At 40.7% G+C, this 22,556-nt stretch overlaps 1 long non-coding RNA gene across 1 annotated transcript; it reads left to right on the forward strand.

The window, feature by feature from the left end:
* The first annotated feature begins 1,466 nt into the window (after window positions 1-1,466).
* Window positions 1,467-21,719, forward strand: LOC130150619 (uncharacterized). Its single transcript, XR_008822299.1, has 2 exons — window positions 1,467-2,365; window positions 21,028-21,719. It is a non-coding gene; the product is annotated as an uncharacterized LOC130150619 (long non-coding RNA).
* Window positions 21,720-22,556: the final 837 nt, after the last annotated feature.

Below are 22,556 nucleotides of genomic sequence, written 5' to 3' on the forward strand. Positions count from 1 at the left end.
ATGGACTATTCTAAAAGCAGTAGTTGTGACTACTACACCCCCAGAGTAATGCAACAGAAGGACATGGTGCAGTCATTCACAAACTGAATGTTGCTTTTCCCAATGTCAGGAGTCAATTGCATTGCATTTCACAGAAGATAATATGTTTGGGTTTTTCTACAAGGGGCAATAAAAAGCAGTGTTGTGGGGGATGGAGATTCCAGAGAGGTAACACAAAGCTTCTGTGAACCTCAGCGTAGCTTCACTGTTTCCAGCCTGTCCATTTATATTGCCTTCTCTGAACACACAGCCATTGATACTAGTTGTGGCAGTGTGTTGCATTTTTGCTGGTAGACCTGCCCAAAAGAAGAAAAGTGGCTACAAAACATGAAGGGAGGAACAGATTTCAGTTGCTTTCTGCTCTCCTGTAATATGCTATTGGACCCAGGTGGGAACATTTGTCCATCCTCTGTGAACCTTCTTTGCAAAGTTTTGCATGATAGTATAAACTGCAGTGAGTTGGGTGAACTGAGCTAAATACAATGCTGCAGTAGTAGCTGGGCCTCTGACACTGGAATGCACTTTGGCTCATCTTTTAATTCTTTAGTTCTCCTTTTGCTTGTTTATCATTACCTCTTTTGCAATATGAGCTTGAAATCAAAATGCTCTTGCAGTGGATTTCTGTTGTACTTGACAAGGGCATACTGAGCATACAAGTTCCTTAATGGCTAATAGTATAAGTGGAACCTGAAGATGTCAAGTGAATACTTCTTATTTATGGCATGTGTGCAGAAGGTAAAGCTGTGATTTTAACACCTTCTATTTCAAATTCACTGGGAGTTATCCCCAAAAATAATTATCGGCTCAGGGCAGGTAGATGTGCCCTTCTGTATTGGTAATGTTCTGTGGGAAGGTCACCATTGTTCCTCCCAAATGCACCTTTGAGATTGGACTTTGATGCTTTGATGCTGTAATTACTTTGAATCCTGTCACATTTAGAAATCATCTCTGTTGTCATCTGTTTTGAGGATGGATTTCATCTAAGGCTTTATTCAGGTGATTCAAACTTAATAATTATCTATGGTTTCATTTTGCAGGGTGGACCAAATATGAATACGTTTTCTTTAGCTGCTAAAACCAAAGTCTGTTGTGTTTGATATTGAACTCCATTTAGGAAGCATGTTTTGGGTATGCTTAGATTCCTTAAGGGATTCTAAGCCTAAGGACTCCTCCTAGTATGTAATTCCCAAGCAGGCTTTTCTATGAGATAAGAATGAAGACTCTCTTTTCTGATTACAAGGTTGCAGTCCTCTGCAAGCATAGTGGAAAAACTTTAGGTACTTACATTTTATTGTAGGTTTGGAGTTTTTTTACTGATAAATGTTTTGCCAAGTCAGTGTGTTTGTGAAAGATGTGCTCAGTTATTGAGAGTCCAAATTTTTTCTCAACAGCATTAGATGCTTCTGTTTGGACTTTGGCTTTTATTGTGGGGTTGGTGAGGAGGGAGGGGAGTATCTTGTCCTTAATGTCTCTGACCAGTTTTCACAGATGGGAATTTAATAACACTTCTTAACCACTCACAGGTGTCGTTAAGATAAATATTTGAGCAAACAAATAGCCCGGCAATACAGGAGTCACACATATGCTGGAATGCGGTGAGCACTCAAAGCTTCTGTCTGTCAAAATCTCTAGTTTCATGAAGGCATAGTTGAGTAGAAGAATCAGAGCTAACATTTAAAAATGAGATTTGCATGAAGCCGTGTTGAAATTGCTTCCTAGGAATTTCTGCAAAAGGCATTTCTGCAGAGTTTGTTGTTAAGAAGTCATGGTAGGAAATGTGCTAATTTTTGCTTTGAAGCATTTAACAAGAACCAAAACACAAATAAATGACATTTAGAGTCTGAATTTACTTGCAAAGCTCTACCATCCACCAAGTATCTGTTGGTGAGTCAGCCAGCTGTTTGTCTGTCCCTGTAAATCTGTGTGATGAAATATGTCCAAGACCAGCAAGAGCCGTGTATCAGGATGAGAATTGTCTGGCATGCCACCTTGCTGCTCCAGAATACCATCAAGATGCTCAAATAAAAATGAGCTGGGACAATGTAACAGCTGGCCAAGACGAGCATGGGAACGAAGTGTGGTGACAGGAGATGCAGAAGTGACTCGGTATGTTGGCATTCCTTTCTTTTCAGGGGAAGGACATGTGAAAGGACTTGTCACCAACAGAAAGACCCTCTCATGTTCTATTGTGGTGAAACCTCCAGCCTCCAAATAATACCACAAGTTGTGTGCTTCCAGATGTAATTGGTGTATGCGCATTCTCACACTGCGGGAATTAGATTCAGTCTTCTCACCCCACAGCCCTGCTTATTTTTTATTTTCAAATGTAAGTTTCTGGTAAGTTGCTTTTCCTTTTGGCATTAAATTGTATGCAGGCTGAGATTCTCCTTTTGTGATTGATTAACTGAAACTCATTGATAAATCTTTAAAATGAGAAGGTCTTCTAATTTCCATAGATTGACTGCACTATGGGATTAAGAGACTCACCTTGCACCTCTAAGTGTCTAAGCTCAAGCTTTTAGTTTAGGGTAAGCAAAGCTAATTCCAGGGAAAAAGTGGAACAAAGGAAGAAAATAATAGTATTTCTAAGGGAAAAAAACTATAATATACAATAGGGGGGTTTATCCATCTGTATTTAACATGAAAGCCTGTGTTGATTAGGGGCTTTGTGAAAAGTTGATTTTCCAGTTCAGCAAAACTTTTAGAAAAAACACTTGTTTCAGGTCAACTGCAGCTAGTTTCCCTCCCTCTTGCTCATTAAAATGAAAAGCAAGTGTTCCCACTTCATTCAGCCTTGAATGACCTGTTTGATCTAAAGCAGAGCTTCTCGCAGAGCTAGGTCCTGGTCACCAGACTCAGAAGGATGCTTAATTTCTGTGGTTCGGATGGCTCTTTAGGTCACACGTAATTAGGCCCCAAACCAAGGAATAGAGTCTCGGTTCCCACCCCTAGATGGATGTCTAACCAATGCCATGTCGGGGAACGTGGAATAAGTTTTCATCAGCCTCTTCTGAGGAGCAGCTTCACTTTATATCAGGTATCTGTTGAGCCACGGAGTGAGATAGGATGTCCATCTGTAGCTGATGGAAAGGGAAGGTCAAGAAAAATCTTTCGCCGATTATATAAAGTAGAACATACAGCAACAGTATTACCTGAATGGGTAGAAAGGGTCACTAGGTTAGATTCACTGTGGAATAACTTTTCCAGGTGGTCATAAATTGATGGTTTAATGACAATGTTAAGGCAGGTTTCTTTTTTCAGTAATACTTTTGGTTAATTTTGTTATGTGTTTCACTTCTCAGTATAGTGATCTTCAATGCCAGTAGGGCAGCTTCAAAAATAGAAGGGAGAAGGGGCAGTGCATCAAGGAGTGTGTCTGACCCTTAGCCTTAAGAATAGTGTCATGGAGTCTCAGAGCTTACAGAGCAGGCCAGACAACATTTTTATGGTCTTTTATGAAAAACTTGCCTTCTGCAAGTTTGGAAAACAGATCTCTGCTCATCTTCATGATGAAGCAGTGGTGCTGAGGTGGTCTTGTCACATCCAGATCCTTTGCTCTGGATGCTTTGGGTGTGATCACATGGGTTTAATATTATGCCTGAGAAGGTATGAGATCATATTCTGATCTCATACCATCTGTTTAACAGATGGATTTGTATGGTAAGGGTAACGGTTAAAAACCTGGCTCCACTTAGGTCAGTGGTATCAAGATTTTACCCATGATTGGAGGGGAGGAGGAAAAAAAAATGTCCAAAGATAGGTTTCCTAAATCGCTGCTGGGAAAGCCTGTAGGCTTCAGAGCCTCACTTATTTACTGTTCTGTCATTTGGCTGATAGTTATTTGTGCTTGGCCCTTGGGCAGCGTATTTGATCTTTATGTCTAAATCTGTATGTTTATTGATGCAGACTGTTAAAATATGTAACTGTTGGAAGATATGGAGGAAATATTATTAACTTAGCTGGTATTGATCAGATTCTTGTTTGTACATATCTGTTCTGTAATGAATCTAGCACAAATATCAATTGCATTTCTTGATAAGTTTAGGTGTTCTATTCACTGGACTAGATCAAATGGTTAGATTGTTTTCTTGTCAGCTGAATTTGCCTGTTTTCTTTTCTCCTCTTTAAACTCCCAGCAGCACATAAATCATCCCTGGATTTCTTTAACCCGCAGAATACAATTGTTCTACCCTCACTGAAATGTTAAAAGTAGTTTGTGGACTGGAACGTGGCTGGGTGGGGCACTATTCAGTTTCCAGCCTAAAATCCAGCAATGGCTTCTAAAATACAGTCCTCGATAGATTAAATCCAGCTGTTGCACAGGTGCACTGAGGCTCTGCAGCAAGAAAGTTTTCCCACTTATAAACTTTTGCCTATGTGCGTCATTAAACCAAGATATTTTTGGTTCTCAAATATATACTTTTTGTTTTTTTGATTAGGCAAGGCAAACGGTCTTCATTAAAGCCACAGACAGCAGAATGGTTTCATCTAAATTCATCCCTGCAATTGCAGAAAGACAAACCCAAGTATCATAACACTCTGATTCCTCCCTGTCCTGCTCATTTGACCGTTCTTATCATTGGGAGTGAAGCCTGCAAAATTTCAGTTGTTTGTCTAATTTGACACTTAACATCCAGTCTACACTGACATCGTTTATGTGGAGTTACATTTTACAGGTTTTTTGTCATTGGCTCTGCAAGAGCCATGATATCGCATTAGGAAATGGCCTAGGGAGTTGATTCAGTACAAAAATTGTTTTAAAGAAGTAGGACGGCATATTTATCTGAGTGGTTTTATGTGCAGAGCCAGGCTTCTCTTGCCTCTGAAGTTCAGTAAATGTGTACAATAAACAGAATTGCTTTATAGCCAGGAAATACTGACTACAGTGTATAACTTACACATGTTTACTGCACTTGTGACTGGAGTGCTTTTGTTAACCGTCATCTGTAATATGTGATTTTTCCAACACTGCAGAATGGCATGTCCTCCTCTGTAATGTAGTTGTTGCGAGATACACAGACATATCTTAATGCGCCTTGGAACAGAACATTACTGAATTTATCCTCCAGAAGATTCTGTCTGAAACTAAACTGATTAATCAGCACTGAGGTTGCTCTCTAACCTGTCCCGCATCCTGTGAATTTATCTCCTATCCTTCTGAGCAGTGAAAGAGGGGGCTGCTCGGGAAATCCAGGCAGTCGCAATCCCGTTTCTTCTTACTGACTCTAGCTGGAGGTGTGGCTGATAAACAAGGGGAAGGAAAAGCCAACGAGCTCCCCTACCTTTTCTCTGAAAGATAACTCTTCCAATGTATGTAGCAGCTGTGAAGTGTGCAGCCAGTAGTGGTGGGGGTAATTGGAAGCTTTGCCATAACCTTCCTGGCTTGAAGACAGAGCTTGTCATGTACAATGGCTCTTCCTTGGGTTGCACCTACAGTCTGGAGGCATAAATCTTAGCACTTCCATAATGACAGAGGATGAAGAGAGGTTGCAGCTACCTATTGCCATACCACTACTTACTGCCTTTCTGATTATTGGCTTGCCTTTGAACAGGATAGGAGGAAAAAGCACAAGCCTATGAACAGGGATCCCCTTGAAACTGCGTATTTTCCTTTAGATGCTTTCCTTGCTGCTTCTCTAAGGTTATTTAGAATCATAGAAACTTCAGACAGTTTGGGTTGGAAGGGAGCTTTAAAGGTCATCTAGTCCAACCCTCCTGCAATGACCAGGGACAACTTCCACTAGATCACATCGCTCAGAATTCTGTCCAGCCTGACCTTGAGCGTTTCCCGGGACGGGGGGCATCTACCACCTCTCTGGGAAACCTGTTCTAGTGTTTCGCCACCCTCACTGTAAAAAAATTCTTCCTTACATCTGGTCTAAATCTACCCTCCTTTAGTTTAAAATCATTATCCCTTGTCCTGTCACAACAGGCCCTGCTAAAAAGTTTGTCCCCATCTTTCGTCATAGGCACCCTTTAAGTACTGGCAGGCTGCTATAAAGTCTCCCTGGAGCCTTCCCTCTCCAGGCTGAGCAACCCCAACTCTCTCAGCCTGTCTTCATAGGACAGGTGATCCAGCCCTCTGACCATCTTTGTGGCCCTCCCGGGGACCTAATCCAACAGGTCCATGTCCTTCTTGTGTTGGGGGCCCCAGAGCTGCATGCAGCACTCCAGGTGGGATCTCACCAGAGCAGAGCAGAGGGGGCGAGTCACCTCCCCCAACCTGCTGGCCACGCTTTTGATGCAGCCCGGGATAGCGTTGGCCTTCTGGGCTGCAAGTGCACATTGTCGGTTCATGTCCAGCTGTTTGTTAATTTTGATTAACAGTATCTCATTGTATATATACTATACATACAAGGCACTCCCATAGGACAATCTGTGTTTCAGCTCTCATACTAGCCATAACGATTTCCATGCTGAGTCACACCGAATGTCCTCCTGGCGCAGCATTTTGCCTCCAGCATAGGCTTTAATGGGGGCCAGTTGTAGCGCTGTATTTTCCCACAACACCCTCCCAGGTTCCAGCTGTCGAGGACTTAGGTACTTTCTCAGTCAGAGGTTGTCTGCACTACTGTTTTTAATAGCTGCTGACAGATGTATTGTCCATGGATTTATTTGGAGTCCTTTTCCTTTTTTTTTTTCTTTTTTTTTTTTTCTTTTTTTTTTTTTCCTGTAGTCTAAATCCCAAAACCCCAGATATTGGTGAGGTCCACAATTAAATTACGTGTTCTGTGAGAAAGTACTTCCTCTGTTTCTTAAACTTACTATCTGATCATTGCATTGGATATACATTTGTACTGTATTTGGAAGCAGGCTACTCTAGTAGCAGACTTTAATGGGATCCAAACAGAAGTAAGTTTACCATGCCGATTCAATTACAAGTCTAAGACCTATGTACTACAGATTGTTGAAGATCCTGAACATACTCCAAAACATTTTACAGTCACTGAAATTCATTTACTTCCGAGTTGAAAGTGACAGCATAGCAAGATGTTGGCAATCACAAAGATATATCAAACAAAAAGTGCATATAGGTCTTCATCAAGCTGTCATTGTCTGAATTGGAATTTGGTGCAGAAATTCCATCTGGTAATTTATATTCTTGCAGAAAATATCATTTTGAGGAATTTAATGCTCAAAAATAATCAAGGCTTCTGATTAATTTTCATCCAAAAATAAATGCTTTAAACAATATTATGAACTAGGGAACAGGAGCTTGCTAATGGGGCTGGTCCTCTCCTTGAAAGCATTACAGCGTAAGGCTTGCTTAGGTTCAGGTTCTTACATTGTGCTGACACTTTCTGAGGTGGACATGGAAACAGCAAACATGGAACTTAAACTATGTAGAACCTCTGCTCTTGTAGTGAAGAGGCTTTTCAGAGCCTTTTGTTTTAAGGACATTTTACTTGTTTACCTTGCTCTGCTTTCTTGTGTTCCCAGTTTCAAATAGAATAATATATGATTTTTAACTTTCACTACATTTACATTGATTTTTATTTCACTGTTTCCATAAATTCATTAATCTTGTTGCTGAGAATGAACTGTTCTACCTTTCCTCAACTGATACATAGTTGGGTATCAGCAAAATTCAGTGTCAGAAACCTTACTGGGAAGTACATCTGTGACTTAATCACAAATAATTTATGGTCATCTGTTGTTCCCTACTAAAATAATCCTAAAATACAAATGATTATCAGTAGCCATCTAACAATCCAATTTCTCACTCACAACATCAAACTAACTGGTTTTGTAGACTGAAAAAGAATTTGGCCTCTCACAAAAAGCTGAAGTCTCTGGGGAAATCTATGTAGGGCATCCCTTGAAGGTGCTAGGCCTTCAGATTTCTTATGGGAATCAACACTACCAACTCTTGTCTAAATGCCATTTTTCCAAGTACTCTCCAGTCCCCACGTATGTTTTGATTGACTTCTCCAAGTTAATCAAGCCCATGATTTGTTAGATCATTTTCAGAAAAAGTTACATCCTGGTGCCTGACCCTCATGAGTGGTGACAGCAAATCATGATGGATGTGAAAAGCTGGGCTAAACTGTGTTTGGTCCTATTCTGGGTTAAATTATTAAATTATAATAGTGTAATCTGTAAGTGACTCTATTACCTCATACTAATACTTTCCAGTTTGTGAGATGTCCCTATTCCCGGACGGATTCATAGGGTAGCTGTGCTTCAGTTGTCCTCTGACTGTCCCCTCGCCTATGGAAGTCAGGTGTGCTTTTTCTGTGTCCTTTTTCAGTGCAGATACCTTAAGGGTATTTCTTTATTTCTGATTTGTTTGCACCCTTTTATTTTCTAACTCTGGAAAAGTTGTTTTCCCATTGCAACGTACTAACCCACCTGTTCTAGGAACACTGGAGTAAAGATCCTCTGGGGCATTTTTCCTGGAAATGCTTGTAGGCTTTGAAAGGTTTCCCTTTTCTATCAGGTATTTTGTGTCTGTTATAGTATTTTCCTGTGATTTTAGCTTTGAGTAAATCCTTTAAATTTTTTTGCACCATCAAAACCATCACCCCCTTTATAAGGGGCTGGAGAGCTGGATTTTGATCCAGCTCCACAACTGACATTTTGCTGTAGGTTTTAGATATTAATATTGTGAAATTAAATGAGTAGATGAAAACTATTGTAGGAACGTGTTCTTTAGATTTCTGTATTATGCAATAGATTTCACCATATGAGAAAGCTGTCATCAAGGCATCATGTACATTGAACTTGAATTCTTCAGAAATCCATCTATAGAAAAAGCTGTGATAGCATCAGAGAAATAGATACCTTTAAATTTACATTTATGAATGAATGATAAAATCAGTGCCATAGTTCTCGTGTGGGCTGTTTCTTTGTTTTTATCACATTTTACTTGAGCATTGGAGTGGGGGCTTACTTTTTAAGATGATGTGGGTCACTCCATTGTCATCCTCCTCCTTCATTGCTGATATTCTGCTGAGATGCATGTGACATTTCACATGACTCCAGCCTTGCTTAAGGCAGACCACAAACTCAGGAAAACAAATTTTATATTCATTTATGTGGTCCTCCAAAATACAAGCCTTCTATTGCAGTTGTGGTAGAAGGAGGGGGGGGGGGGGGGGGGGGACGGGACGAGGAAAGAAGAAAAAAGGCGATTGTTCTGGTTTTATTTATTAAAAGCTGAGATTTTGGAACATCACCTGTAGCCAGTGATGAACCAGCAGCACAAATGATTGAATTCAAAGCATTCTGCCTGTAGCTGAAGTGACATCAGCTCTCACAGTGCAAAACTCTGTTCCTTCCCATTTAGTTTTGCCTCAGATTCTTATATGGGAGAAAAAAATCTAGTCTAAAACCATATGTGAACTTTTTTGGAAAGTTGGTGGAAAGTCCTCTTAGTTTCTTGTATTATGGGAAAGCACACTCTTTTGCTGTTGTAATCTGCAGCTTTGGGACACCTGAACAGAGAAACTTGTTCTTAAAATCTGTCTATACACGAGTGTTTCTACTTCATTTTGTGTCTCTATATTTTCAGAGCAGCTGAGAATGCAAGTTTTTGTGTGTATATCTAATCGAAGGAAAAAAGGGCAACAGAAGTGAAAGACCAGGAAGACATTATTTGCATTTTTTTTGTTTTACTTATGTCTTCTTTTTTTTTTTTAATATGGTAAATGTAAAATCTGTACTCTAATCTAAAACTCACCTTTATCTCTGACATGCCTTATTTTCTGTATTTCCCTTGAGGTCAACAGTATCAAACTTTTTAATATGCCTTCGTACAGAAATATTTTTGTACAACAGATCATTTTTGCTGAAGTGTTTGCTCAACCATTGGAACAGGCTGCCCAGGGAGATGGTGGGATCACCATCCCTGGAGGTGTTTAAAAAACACATAGATGCTGCGCTTAGCGGCATGGTTTAGTGATGGACTTGGCAGTCCTGGGTTAATGCTTGGACTTGATGATCACAAAGTTCTTTTCCAACCTAAATGATTCTATGATTTCTCTTAACAGCTATTTTCTGTGGGGATGATGGGAAATTATAATGCTAACCATTTAATTTGAAGTACTGTGTCTGAGATTGGTTCCTCTGTCATCGTTGCTCATTATGAGGTTCTCATCAGATTTTTGTAATAAGATGTGAAGTTGCTTGGTTCAAAAATGTGTGAGTTTGGACAAACAACAAATACATCCCTGTTAAGCTAGCAGTTAGTTTATATTGCTTGTCACTGGACTTCTTTGTGTCAGGTGCTGTTCAAAATTCTCCATGTAGCTGTAGTGTTACGCTTGTTATGGCCTCTGGTATTCCAGTCCAGGCTTTCTTTTAAGCAAAATTTCCAGTTCTGCAGGATTGTATGGTGGTTTCTCAATGTTGACAGAAGTCCACTAGGATGCAAACCGCTGAACTCATTTTCACTGTGACCTAAACCAGAATTTAAACTGAAGTCTCTGGAGGTGAAAAGTTAGACTACTAGCAAGTGATGGGCAAGCCTCTAATAGCTTGGTTCAGATAAGAATCTAAAAGTTTAACTTTTTTGAAACCATTCTGGTCCAGAAATCAGCCTCCTAGTCCTGTGAGAGTAGGCTGCTTTTTCTGATTTATTGCATAACCAGATTGAGACTGAATTTCTGAGACACCATAAATACAGCTTTTTTCATAATGCTTTGGACTAAAACCAGTAAGTGAAGATATGAATTAGAACAAAGCAAAAAAATAACTCATGTTTTGAAATCTTAAGTACTGGATTTGTTTTTCAGAAAAAAATCATGTTTCCTCTTATTCTTAATTTTGTTTTCCATAATAGTTAACCATGATATCAGAAAAAAAGAAAACACAAACAACTCTGGTCCTCACTCCAGTGGTGGTTGGGACAATAAGGACTGGGTTTAAATAGACATTAGAAAAATAAATTAATAGTAAGAATAGTGAATCACTGGGACAGGAGTGCCTGGGAAATCGGTGTAATTTCCATCACTGAAAATGAGAACTAGATAAAGGTTTTGAAGAACTGAAAAATGTAGGGCTGGTCCTGTCCTAGGATGGGAGTGTGCATTAAATGATGTATTCAGATGTCTTCCAGCTTTATGATTCTGTGATCACTTGTCTCATGCAACAAAACTCTCAGGTATATTAATATTCATGTGAAAATAACTCAGTGAAATTTGTCTCTTAAAGATCACTCATGATTTACTTTATTTGGAATAGTTTAGCAGACTTCTCCATCAAAAACATGGCAACCTTTGCTTGCTGGGTCTTCCCTTTGGTCTCCCACAGCACCTTTGCACAAAGCAGTTGGGAGACGTTAACTGACTAGTATTTATATCCTGCAACTACTATGCCGATTTTAACTCCAACATGGTGGTTTATTTCACATGTTAGAATACACAGGGTGCTCCCACTTCCCTTATTCTTGATACTTAGAAGCTGAAATATGTGTGGGAGAGACATGCAGAGGAAGAACTGATGATGTGAGAAGTACAAGATATGACTACTGGAAATGATGGTTCCAGTAGATGAGACCCACTCAGATAATAATGTGAGTCAGCTCTCACTCATGTGCTAACATGGTAAAAGTAAAATTTTCTCTGACCAACTGTTTTTGAATTTTCTACATAAACACCATGATGCATCAGGATATATCTAAAAATAATTTTTCCTCCCCCCAGCGGATATATCCACAAACCCTGAGCAAAACCACTCATGCTTCTCAAACACAACTACTCTGCTATGAAGCTGTGGGTAAGTGAATGGGCTTGGTTAAGACGAGTTTCAATCAAACTTCAGCTAAAGATGAGAAAAAAAAAAATTTATAGAGTGCTGGTTCCAAAAGGGAAGCTAAGAGCTGAATGTGCCACCATGACTCCTTCTCACTACCATTTAAATACAGTTTTGCCAAGCCTCACACTGTTCATCGATGAGATGTATTTCTCTGAGCTCCTCCTTTTTTTGCTGGTTGCTGCAAGTGCTGTACCTCTCTTAGTGCTGCTGTTTGGCTTTCCAAGAACTATTAAAACTGCTCCTCATCTGAGCCTGGTAGTTTCATACAAAGATTCCATTCAGCTGAATCAGCACCTAGCAATAAGGTCACAAGGGATGTTAGTTTTGCAGTGGTCAGCTCTAGTGGGAGCTAGGTGAAAGGAGACTGGTAGATAGTATTTGGAGCTGAGACTGGCAGAGGGAAAATGATGCCATGCTGGAAACCAGGACACAGGTTGGTTTTTACATTAGTGGTTTTGCTTTTTAGTAACCCACTTGTAAACTTGTATTGACCTAATATTGATCTATTATATTGATGTATTGCTGTTTAGTTCCCTGAGATAAAAGACATTCTGACTGTCCACTTCCCGCTGTCATGTTAGAGATGACTTGCAGTGCACATAGATGATGGTGCATCTACTGGGGGCCATATGGCTGGGGTTTTGGGGTTGACTGTGGAGCTGACTATACACAAGAGAAGGAGCAAGGATGGGGGGAGGATGAGACAGGGCAGCTTTGAAGTTTGTCATAGCATGGAAAGCCTGCTTTCTTTGAACCACTGAAGTCAGTGGCAGGCTTTGCACTGACCTCTGTAGGATGGGGACCATCAGGATGGCAAAATGTACGAGCTGGTCTTGAACAACATAACCTCTGCAGAGTTTACAGAGTGGTTTGTTTTAAGCTAGACATAAGCAGTTCAGCTGCCATAGCTTCACTGAAGAAACTGGTGCTGGTCCCTGTGGAGTCACGGTGTTATATGCCAGCTCACAACCTGTCATGTCATGCAAGCGGTACAGCACTGGGCATCTCTCCTCCTGCGGTCTCCCACGCCAAAACCTGGGTAAGAGCCCAGTAGTACTGGGGTTTTGTCAACCCAGGTGATAAAGTTGCCTCTTGCATTCTTCTTATGTCGTGAAAATCTGTATTTCAGAAGTTCATTACCCATTCAAAAATGAGCTATCATGACCTAAATGAGGTAATAGCAGGGATCAACTTGGGATTTTCAGAAGTCTTCTGTGATGACCTAATCCTGCTCACATTTAAGCCACCACGAGGTCTGAACTGAGTTAGTTAGATGCAATATTAAGTGCTTTCAGAAATGCCATCCTAAGTACAGAAGAGTTAGGGATATTGATGTGGTACATTCTTCAAAAGAAATAAAAAAACAACAAAAAACCGCATTTGACATATGACTTCGACTAATCTTGTCATTTTATGCAAACAGGCATTTCACAGATATGTACAGTTTCTACAAAGATAACTTCAACATTAAAACTTGAAAGATTAACAATAATCTTTAACCATTTAAAAAGTATATTTTTGCTGGCTGGGTTTTTCAAAGCAGTTTCTGAATTTTAAATATAAAATAGTAATTGTTGCATGGATTTTATTTTGCCTTAATCCTTGAGTGCATAATCCTGAAATAAATTATGAGCTAAATCCCCTGCGACCAGAAATATTCCTTTAAACTCTAGGGATTCAGCCAGCTATAGTTATATTTATGCCAACTAGCCAGATGTATTTAAAAGAAAGAAAATTATATTCTAAGTAAAATAAATTCAAAACTCTTTACCATAAAGTTTAAAAAATAAAGCTAAAAATCAACATAGACTTTTCCCACAACAGCACAGAATAAATATGAAAAAAATACGTGTCAGATGGGATCAGAACCAATGTTTGTGCATCGCAGGGTATTGCCTCAGCGAGGACCAGTGCAACGGCCTGGACTCACAGAGGAAGTGAATGGGTGCAGGCATTTTATGGTTGATGGAGGCATCTCCTCTCTCGTGCAACACTGAATGCTGTTTTGGTCAAGAAACTGCAATTTTTGCAACTTCCAGTGCTTGGCAGAGTTTCAGGAAGCTCTTGTTTGACCAAAAGCTCTAAATAACAAAGAAGAAAAAAAAAAAAAAAAGGAGCACAGGGCTTGACAAGGTCGATTCTGAGTGCAGTGAAGCTGGTGAGAGTCTCCCCCAATGTGGCTAGGCATGTAAGTACTGGGATCTACACACACAGCTGACTCCTAATAGTGATTTACAAACAGGGATTTAGAACTGTCCTGAAGTTACATCCTCATATACATGGTGGAACCCTAGTTTTCTATCCTTTTTCCTCTGCCATCGTTTCCTTGCATTATCTTTTCAATATGCCTCCATTCCCCCTGCCCCTGCTGCCTTTTCCCCCTATCTGTTGCCATTTAGCATTACATCAGCAGAAAATCCCCGCTGGAGTGGCTTCCATAAAGCAGCAAGTAGACTCAAAATCAAGGAACAGTTTCAAAGATGGATTTGATGTGTTCCTGTGAATGTATCATAACGATAATGAGGGTTTGGAATACATCTATGCACACCATAGGGGTAACCTCATCATTACCCACCCATGGCAACTCAGATCTCGAGTGATCTCATTCCATATCCTCAGCACAGTTCTGGCATGTTCCCTCTGCATGGAGGGGGGGGATAGAGAATGACCTCCCTTTGAAATCCTAGATGTATTTACATGAGAACATGCCAAATGCATTAACAAGTGGTGGAGTGAAACCCCGCGTGAGTAAACATGGTCAACCTAAACACGTGTAAATAAATCTAAAATTTCGGAGGATGTCATGCCTGCTTTGATTTACACCACGAACAATAGAAGGAAACGTCAGGCCAACGAGAATCTGTTCTATTCATTTCTTTTTAATTGGTGTTTTGTCACAGCATAGCACACAAAGCTCTTGGGGGACTATTTTGTCTCCTCTTTGCAAAGTAAATTTAGTTCAGGTGACAACCCTGTTTCATTAGGACTAATGCGATATTTCCTTGCACATAGTAACAGCTTCTGGCAGTGGCTGTTTAGGATGTTGAGCTTTCTGTCTGCTTATCTCTCTCCTCATCTGCTGCACTGTTGCTCAGGGAAAAAGAGAAGGCTGCTGCTACTAAGCTGGAAGCAGATATTTGGCTGAGTGCTTCCCTGGTTTTGGATGGGTGTTCCTACTTTTAGCAGCATGCCTAGACTTTGAGAGGTACCTTATGATGAGTGAACAGCTATATGAGGAACTTTCAAACTTTAAATCGTATCCAAGGAACCTCCGGTAATAAGGGCTTCAGCTTATACCCACAAGTGGTCCTGCGGGAAAACTGGTCTTTGGCTTTTATTTCCTGAAAGGAAGGATTGTATGGCAGTGTTGGGGCTTCGGGGTCTGTATAATCAAGGCTCGGCATGATGAATTTGATGTACTGGCATCTGTTCTGTATGCTTTGTAAGACTTCCAATAAAATATGAATAAAAAAGAAATATGCTTCATATGTCTATATAGGACATATGGCAGTTAAAGCTTTTGATATGGCATTTTTGTTGAGTTAAGAGGGATATGTTAGAACACACATAAGTGGCATGGTTCTTCCAAAAACAAAAAAGGCCAGGGAAAATTTAGGAAGGCAATCAGGGCGGGTCCGACCTTTTTTAGGATGTTTTGGGGGACAAGGGGTTGCTTCAAGCTTGAATGCACCTTTGAAGAATCTGAAGCTCCAGGCAGCATCATGTTACTGTATATAACCCTTTAAAGAGGGCAAGGTGTGAAAACAAGCCAATAAATGTGTGAGGGGTGAAGGAAGATTTTTACAGATGAGAGTCAAGGTTGCCAGCTTTTCCCTACCACAAAACCCCAACGTCCCTCTCCAGGAACTCGACCCAGAATATTATTTTTGGATAACTGCCTCTGCAAATCAGTACAGTGCAGATGAGGGCCCTCCCCCACAATCCACTTCCAGCCCCCCTATGAGTGCAGAAATGGCAAAAATAAAGGACGAGGCTGGAGTCTGGGCAATTTTGGCCTGTGATGGATTTTCCAGCACTATCAATGTGCCCTGTCTTTCCATAATGAAAAATAAAAGCATCATTAGGTAAATCAAGTGTTTCCTATCTTGCTTGTGCTTTCTCTTAGAGCAAAACCGAACGGTAGCTTTTTCTTGCTCATGCTTTTTCTGCAGCTGCTTCCCTGGATGCTTCTTGGGGCTTGCCTGCCGGTGCTGCAGGCCAGCTCTGGTGTGGGGCAGACCCCAGGGAAAGAGCCGTGGTGGGAGCTTTGCCAGGAGCCTCCCCTGATGCTCAGAGGTTGCATCTCAGCCCAGACCTCACCCTTGGTCCTGCAGCTGCAGGCACTGGTATGTATGTTACTGCATGATGCACAGAGCCCTGTCTGGAAACAGAGGGAGTTTGGGTGACCCCTCAGAGGAGAAAGCCCTTTGAAATCTTGGGGTTACACCCATAAAGCAAAGGGTTGTTACAGTTTTCTGCACAGGAACTCTCGAGATGTCATTTGTAGGTTTCTGAAGGAGTTAACAGACAGAATTGAAAGAGAGAGCTCTTTCCCCTGGAGGTGGTCCAAGGAAATATTTGTGGAAGATACTTCACAAGCAATGGGTAGCTTATGAATCCCCTGCCTCAAATTTAAGAGACATGAATTGAACAGAAGATGAAATGCTTTGTAACATGATTTGGTTTCAGTCATTCAAGCTGATCATGAGCTACCCACTGTTCAGAACGGCTGCTTGTGAGAGCAGAACAGTACACTTGAAGAGTACTTATTCAGTGCATGGGCCTGGAAGAAACAGGCTTATCAGCAACCTGCACCTTCCCATTGGAGAGCATCCTGTGGACCCAGAACCATGACATCCCTTCCACATGGTGTGTGTGTTTCTGCTCCTGCTGAATCCTCCAAGCCTGTGAAACATCTGAGTTCATTTTGCTTTTCTTCTGGCCCAGAAGTGTCCTCTCCTGCACCACAGCTGGGATTTAACTCACTGTAACAGCACCAGCCCAAGTTCCACAATTACAAACCTTCTCCTAAGGACAAAGACTAACGGCTGCTCCTACTTCCCAGTCCTCTTCAGTGTACTGGTGGGCTGGAGCCAGAACCCTTTGAGGGAGAGGAACAGAAATTTCATTTCTCGTTCAGAGTAGAAAAAGAAAGAAATCATAACTAATTTCTAATGGTGCAGTACAGCTAAAGGAGGAAATTTTGTGCAGTTTGGACTCTGCTTGGAAAAGGCAGTTATTTTCTGGGACTCATCTAAGGATCCCTCTTCCTGGGAAACCCATCAGAGCCACCAGCCTGTGTGGACTGCTGTGGTGAAAGGGGTAGTGAGATGAATTATTTTCAAGAGAAAGGGAGACATAAGGTGCTCAGCTGATGCAGAGCAGTACAACTGGTTTGGCAACCTAAGTTATGTCAGCTCTAAGACCTTTTATTGATGGAAGCAGACACTTCCACAAACAGGTGAAAAACTGTGCAAGGTGAGAGAATCCTGCATGAAAGAGATGGAAAGGGACATAGAAAATGTTTCACAGTATTTCATATTGAGGCAGAAACCACCAACTCATGGTACCTGTTGGGGTAATAGATTCTTAATGCCTGGTCAGAGGCCTCTGGATGTCACAGTGCACATGCACTCACCATCCATTCCTGGGACAACTCTCCTCCCTACAACTATCTTCCAAGAGGCTTTGGTAGCGATGACTCCTGGCTTTGCTGGTGACAGCTCAGTATCACATATATACGATCCCATGAAACCAAAACATACTCTCAAAGAGCTCTTTTACTCCAGGGCTTCCACTTCAGGAAGGATATTAGATTTCAAAGCATATTTACATATTTACTATAACTTCCAAGAGCAGGCTTTTTAAAAGGTTATAGCAACATCTGTGTGCCTTTGATGGGGACAATTCCCCTCATTTACGTTCCCTAGACTGTTGAACTCCTGAATCTTACAGAAATTTTAAGCATTTTAAATTTACTAAGGGTTTTATATTTTTTTGGCGTAAGAGGTTAGAAACCAATTGGCTGCAGAGTATTCATAGATGAAACTAATGGTAGAGCAGTGCACTCTAAAGACCTCAAAGTTATGCTTCTCAATGTGTTTGGTAAAGTTAAAGAAAAAAAAAGAAGTCTGACTATATCTGTGGTTCATACTGCATTGTGTGTGGTACACAACAACACAAAGGACAAAGTTTTCTGGTTACTCCATAGCAATGAAGCGGCAGAAAGATGTGGAAGAAATTCCATAGTCAAGTAGCTTTGTGAGTCCTTTGTGGGATCTTATGTGTTCAGGAATTGTAATTCTAATAATAATATGATTGGATTAAAAATTTGAAATCCAAAGTATGAAACTGGGAGAGTTGAACCTTGGAAACAAACAGAGATTATACTTTCTAGCTATTTTTTGCAGCCATCTAGGTCAGTAATGTGTTTTTCTTTAAAAGTTAAAACCCCTTATTCTTAGTGGCTGTAAAATTTATCATCATCAAATACTATGAAAGATATCAATGCAACTCAATAGAAACAGAGTAATGCCAGGAAACCTTGCTTGTTTCACTGTCAGCTGTGTAGTCCATGTCCATCTGAATGTAGAAAAGCATTTTATAAGAATTTATTGGAGTATGCTAATGTGACAGTATTTCTATGTGATTTGAAGAGTTACAGTAATATTACCCTCTCAAAAAAATGAATTATTTTGAAGTCTGTTAATGAAAAGTGACTGCATTAGTCTTATCTTCAGCTCAGCTGCTGTCAATTTGTTGTTGGTAGCTTAGCATAAACTTTGGGAAAGCTAGTGTTAATGTTGCTTCCACACTTGCCAATTCATGTGCTCCTTGGAAACTCTGGCTTTCAGCATGATATGGCAGAAGACCAGGATATTATTTTGGGAATTACAGAGGGACAGAGTAAATAAAGCTGGACAAGTTAGGTTCAGCAGTGAAAGGCAAAAAATAGCCTGGGTCAGCTTTTTTGAGGTTTCACCATCCCTTTTCAGTGTTCACATCTGAAGCTCCCCGAGACAACTCATTTTCAGCCAGCCTGCTTAACCCCAGAGACACAGGTATGGCTCACAGCTCCCAACAGACATGGGAGATTTGTGATCCTCCAACCTAAATCCAGTTTCACTGGCACTGAAGGGGGATTGATGCTTAATTTATAGATAAGGACACTATCCAGACTCTTGATCTCTCTTCTGTCCCTTAGAGGTCTGGTCTTCTTAAAGCCATGAAATGGAAAACCCTCAGCTTTTCTTTTACCCCATCACCCCTGCCAGCCCACCCTGGCGCTCAGCTGGCACATACCATGAGGGCACCATATGGACCCACATTCCCAGTGAATCTCAGCTGTCCAGCCTTATATGAGGATTGTTTTAAGTTAGCACAGTATAGACAGCAAGAAAGATGCTAGTCCCTATGTGCTGGCCTTAGCTGGTGGTAAGATTGTATTGGATGGTGCTGAGTGCCGTGCAGCACACAGTCTTGCATCTATGTCTATTTTATCTTTTTCCATATTTTCCTCAAATAGGTATGCAGAAGAACTCAATTGATTCAGACCACTTGGCATCTGTCAAACTGCACACAAGCTTTCCAAGTTGGGCTTGAAGGGTCTTTAGGGTGGGGAAGAGAGACAGGGATGGAGGGTCCATGAGCTTTGGGAAGGTATCTGATCTTACAGCAAATGCGCAGCTCGTAAGACAGTTGTGCTTTGATGTCGAGGAGCAGCAAGAGCAAGAATTGGAGAAATGTGAATCCTAGTCCTGGTTCTGAAGCTAACTGCAAATGCTCGGAGGATGGATTAGGTCTCTGCTCCTCACTTTGAACAAGAAAACCATGACATAAAAGTATCATTTAGATTCAGGTTTCCTAGACCTGTCCCAGCTTTAAAAAATATATGGCTACCAGACCTCACGACTTCTCCTAGTTTGATCTTCAGGGAAGTGGAAAAAGACTTGAATATTTTGTTTATTTGTTTGACAAATTCTTTTAGTGAACATGGACAAATATAGATATCTAAACAATGCAGGAAGTCAAGTTAAATCCTCCTAAATATTAACCTGCTAGAGAAATTGCAAATATGTTGGGTTTATGTTGATATGCATTAAAGCAAAAGCAGAGATAAAAGTGGGGAGGAGAACCATAGTTCTTAGGTTTTAGGTCTACTTCTAAAATATGTTTTCAAGTGGCAGTTCAGAGCAAATGTTTATGTTTAATTAAAGATGTCTTATACATTGGAGTATTATATCTACCACACATAGAGCATCTTCCCAGTTCTAATGGCATAGCTGGGTAGTTGTGGAGTTAGAGCATTAGGTATCAGCAGAAGACAAGCCTGCTCTCAGAAGACATGCAGAGGGCTATTAATAACTTGTCTGGGGAGGAGGAGGATGTTCTCCTTTCACTCATGCAAGGCATCTCTTTTTGTCCCTTCCAGTACCTTTGAAAGGAGCACAGGTAATCCTGTGTCTTGCAAAGATCCGAAATATTCAACAACTGAGATTTTCTAGTCTACTTTTTCTTGTAATCACCTTTTTATTCTAAAAAGATCGAAGAGGAGAAGCAATTTTTGTAATATCTGAACAAAGATTGTTTGTTTGGTACAGCTAGAGTTCTTTATCCCACAGCTGCAATTCTTTTAAATAAACAAAACCTTGTGTTTCTGTCCCGTAGAAAGAACCTCTATCATTTTCTGTAGGCTAAAGCATCTCATTTGAATTATGTTGGGGATTAGCCTGGGAAACATTGTGCAAATGACTGAATTTTTTTAATTTTATTTTAACAGATCAAAACGCCTTTTCAGTTTATGAAAGCCTTTTTCCCATAATTGATATTATTCCTTCCTTTGCTTTTAAGTCCTTAGAGGATTACGAATGTCAGTATTAGAATAAAAGGAAGATTGCTTTAGATAATTTTATGTGCAGGGCTTCGTTCCAAAGGAACCAAACTCTGATGGGGATCTTTGAGAACACTGGTAAAGCGACATGATAAAAATAAGGTGGGGGTGAAGAAGACCAAAATGGGGGAGGGGAAGGAAGAAAAATCTACAATTCAGATTCAGCAGAGTTTTCCAATATAGCTGACATTCCGCACTTTGGGGCATTACAATCCATCTGGAATGTTTTGATGCTGTAGCATAACATTGTTTCAAGATTGTTTTCACTTTACACTGGTGATTTTTTTTTCCTGACTTCTCTGAAGCTTTCCAGTAATTGGAGTAACACAATGTTATCCTAGATTAACACAGGACATGACTGCAGGGAACCGAAGGCAAAGAGACTACATCCCTAAGACTGTAATGTTGAATGCCACAGTTGTTTCCTGACTCAGAAATGGAAGGCAAAACTTTGAAGGACAATTATTAGCTTATAAAATCATATTACGTCAGTCCCACGAGAGAAGATGTTATTCCATATCACGGAAAGTTCATGCTTAGCAAACCCCACCTACAGCTAGAACAGGAGCGAGCCATGGCTGTTTTAAAAGTGGTTCTTCTTGACCTCAATTTATGTCCATCTTGATGGCTGCCCTTTAGTACTTCTCAAAGACAGCATCTGAAGAATGTTTCCTCTCATCTCCACTACCTGTGCCTGGCAAAGCAATGTCTGAAAAGACTAACCATACCGAAGCACTGCTGTGTGACAAAGCAGGGTCTGAGGGTGATGAAGAGCATCACATGGCACAGAAATATTTTTTATATGACCAATCCAACTGCAGAGAGGACACAAATACATTTAGCCTTCTCCCAGTGGTAAATCTTCATGCTTCTTCTAAAATGCTGTTATTTCATTATAAGTAGAAAGGGTCATTTCCATGCAACTTCTCTCTCTCTGTGGTGTTGCCAGTGCGAAAAAGACTTATTTAGCAAGTGGAAATGAGTATTATAGTGCCTTGTTCATCAGATACCTAAAATAAAACATAAGAATAAACATGCTTTCCTCTTTTCTGTGATGTAAACGTTTAGTAATTCTTTTGAGATGAAATGCAATATAGTTTGAAATCACACTTCCCATTAAAAAACTACAGTGAAAAAGCTTGTAGGACACCTTTTGCCATTAATGTGAGCATACATATAGGAAATATCCTAAACTTGTACCAGTCAGCCTACAGGATTTTGTTGGCAGGCAGTGATCAAGATTAGTTTTCCTCCAACATTTTACTGCTGGCTAAGAGTAACAAGGGGAGAGGCCAGGATGTGAAGGAAATCTTATCAGCATAATGCAGCTTCCTAACAGCGTACATCCTCCTGAATGTCCTGAATGATAAGGCTACTCCAAAGCATAGATCTTTGGGGATATTTACGTTTCCACTTTTCATGGGGGACTTCTGTCAGGTTATGTCTAGCCCATCCAAGCCAGTCCAAGTCTGAGTGACAACAGTAGCGTAAAAGAGCAAGTTAAGATTCTGTTGGCCTTTGTATAGCCTTTGGCTGCTATTGTGTCTTGCGCACACATCAGTGTTAAGGAGCCCGATGGAGAGGAGCATAGTTTGTCTTGTGGGGACATTGCTGTGCAGATCTTGTCCACTGTCCTGGAGACTTAATGATGGTCAAGGTGCTGCCAGTGTCAAGCAATGTCGACAAGTCAGCCAGCCCCCACGCAGTGCAGCCCCTTTGAGGTGGGAGTGGGTCAGTCACAGCAGTTGTTAGACTTGGTAGAAATGCTCCTTGTTTCCCTGGTAGAAGTTATCCGGTAGGACCATGGGGAGGCCAGGCCTCTGTTTGGAGTCCAGTTACCAACTGAGAGTGTTGAGAGTTCAGCTCGGTT

The sequence above is a fragment of the Falco biarmicus genome, chromosome 5 (genome assembly GCF_023638135.1).
Source record: "Falco biarmicus isolate bFalBia1 chromosome 5, bFalBia1.pri, whole genome shotgun sequence".
Lineage (NCBI taxonomy): Eukaryota > Metazoa > Chordata > Aves > Falconiformes > Falconidae > Falco > Falco biarmicus.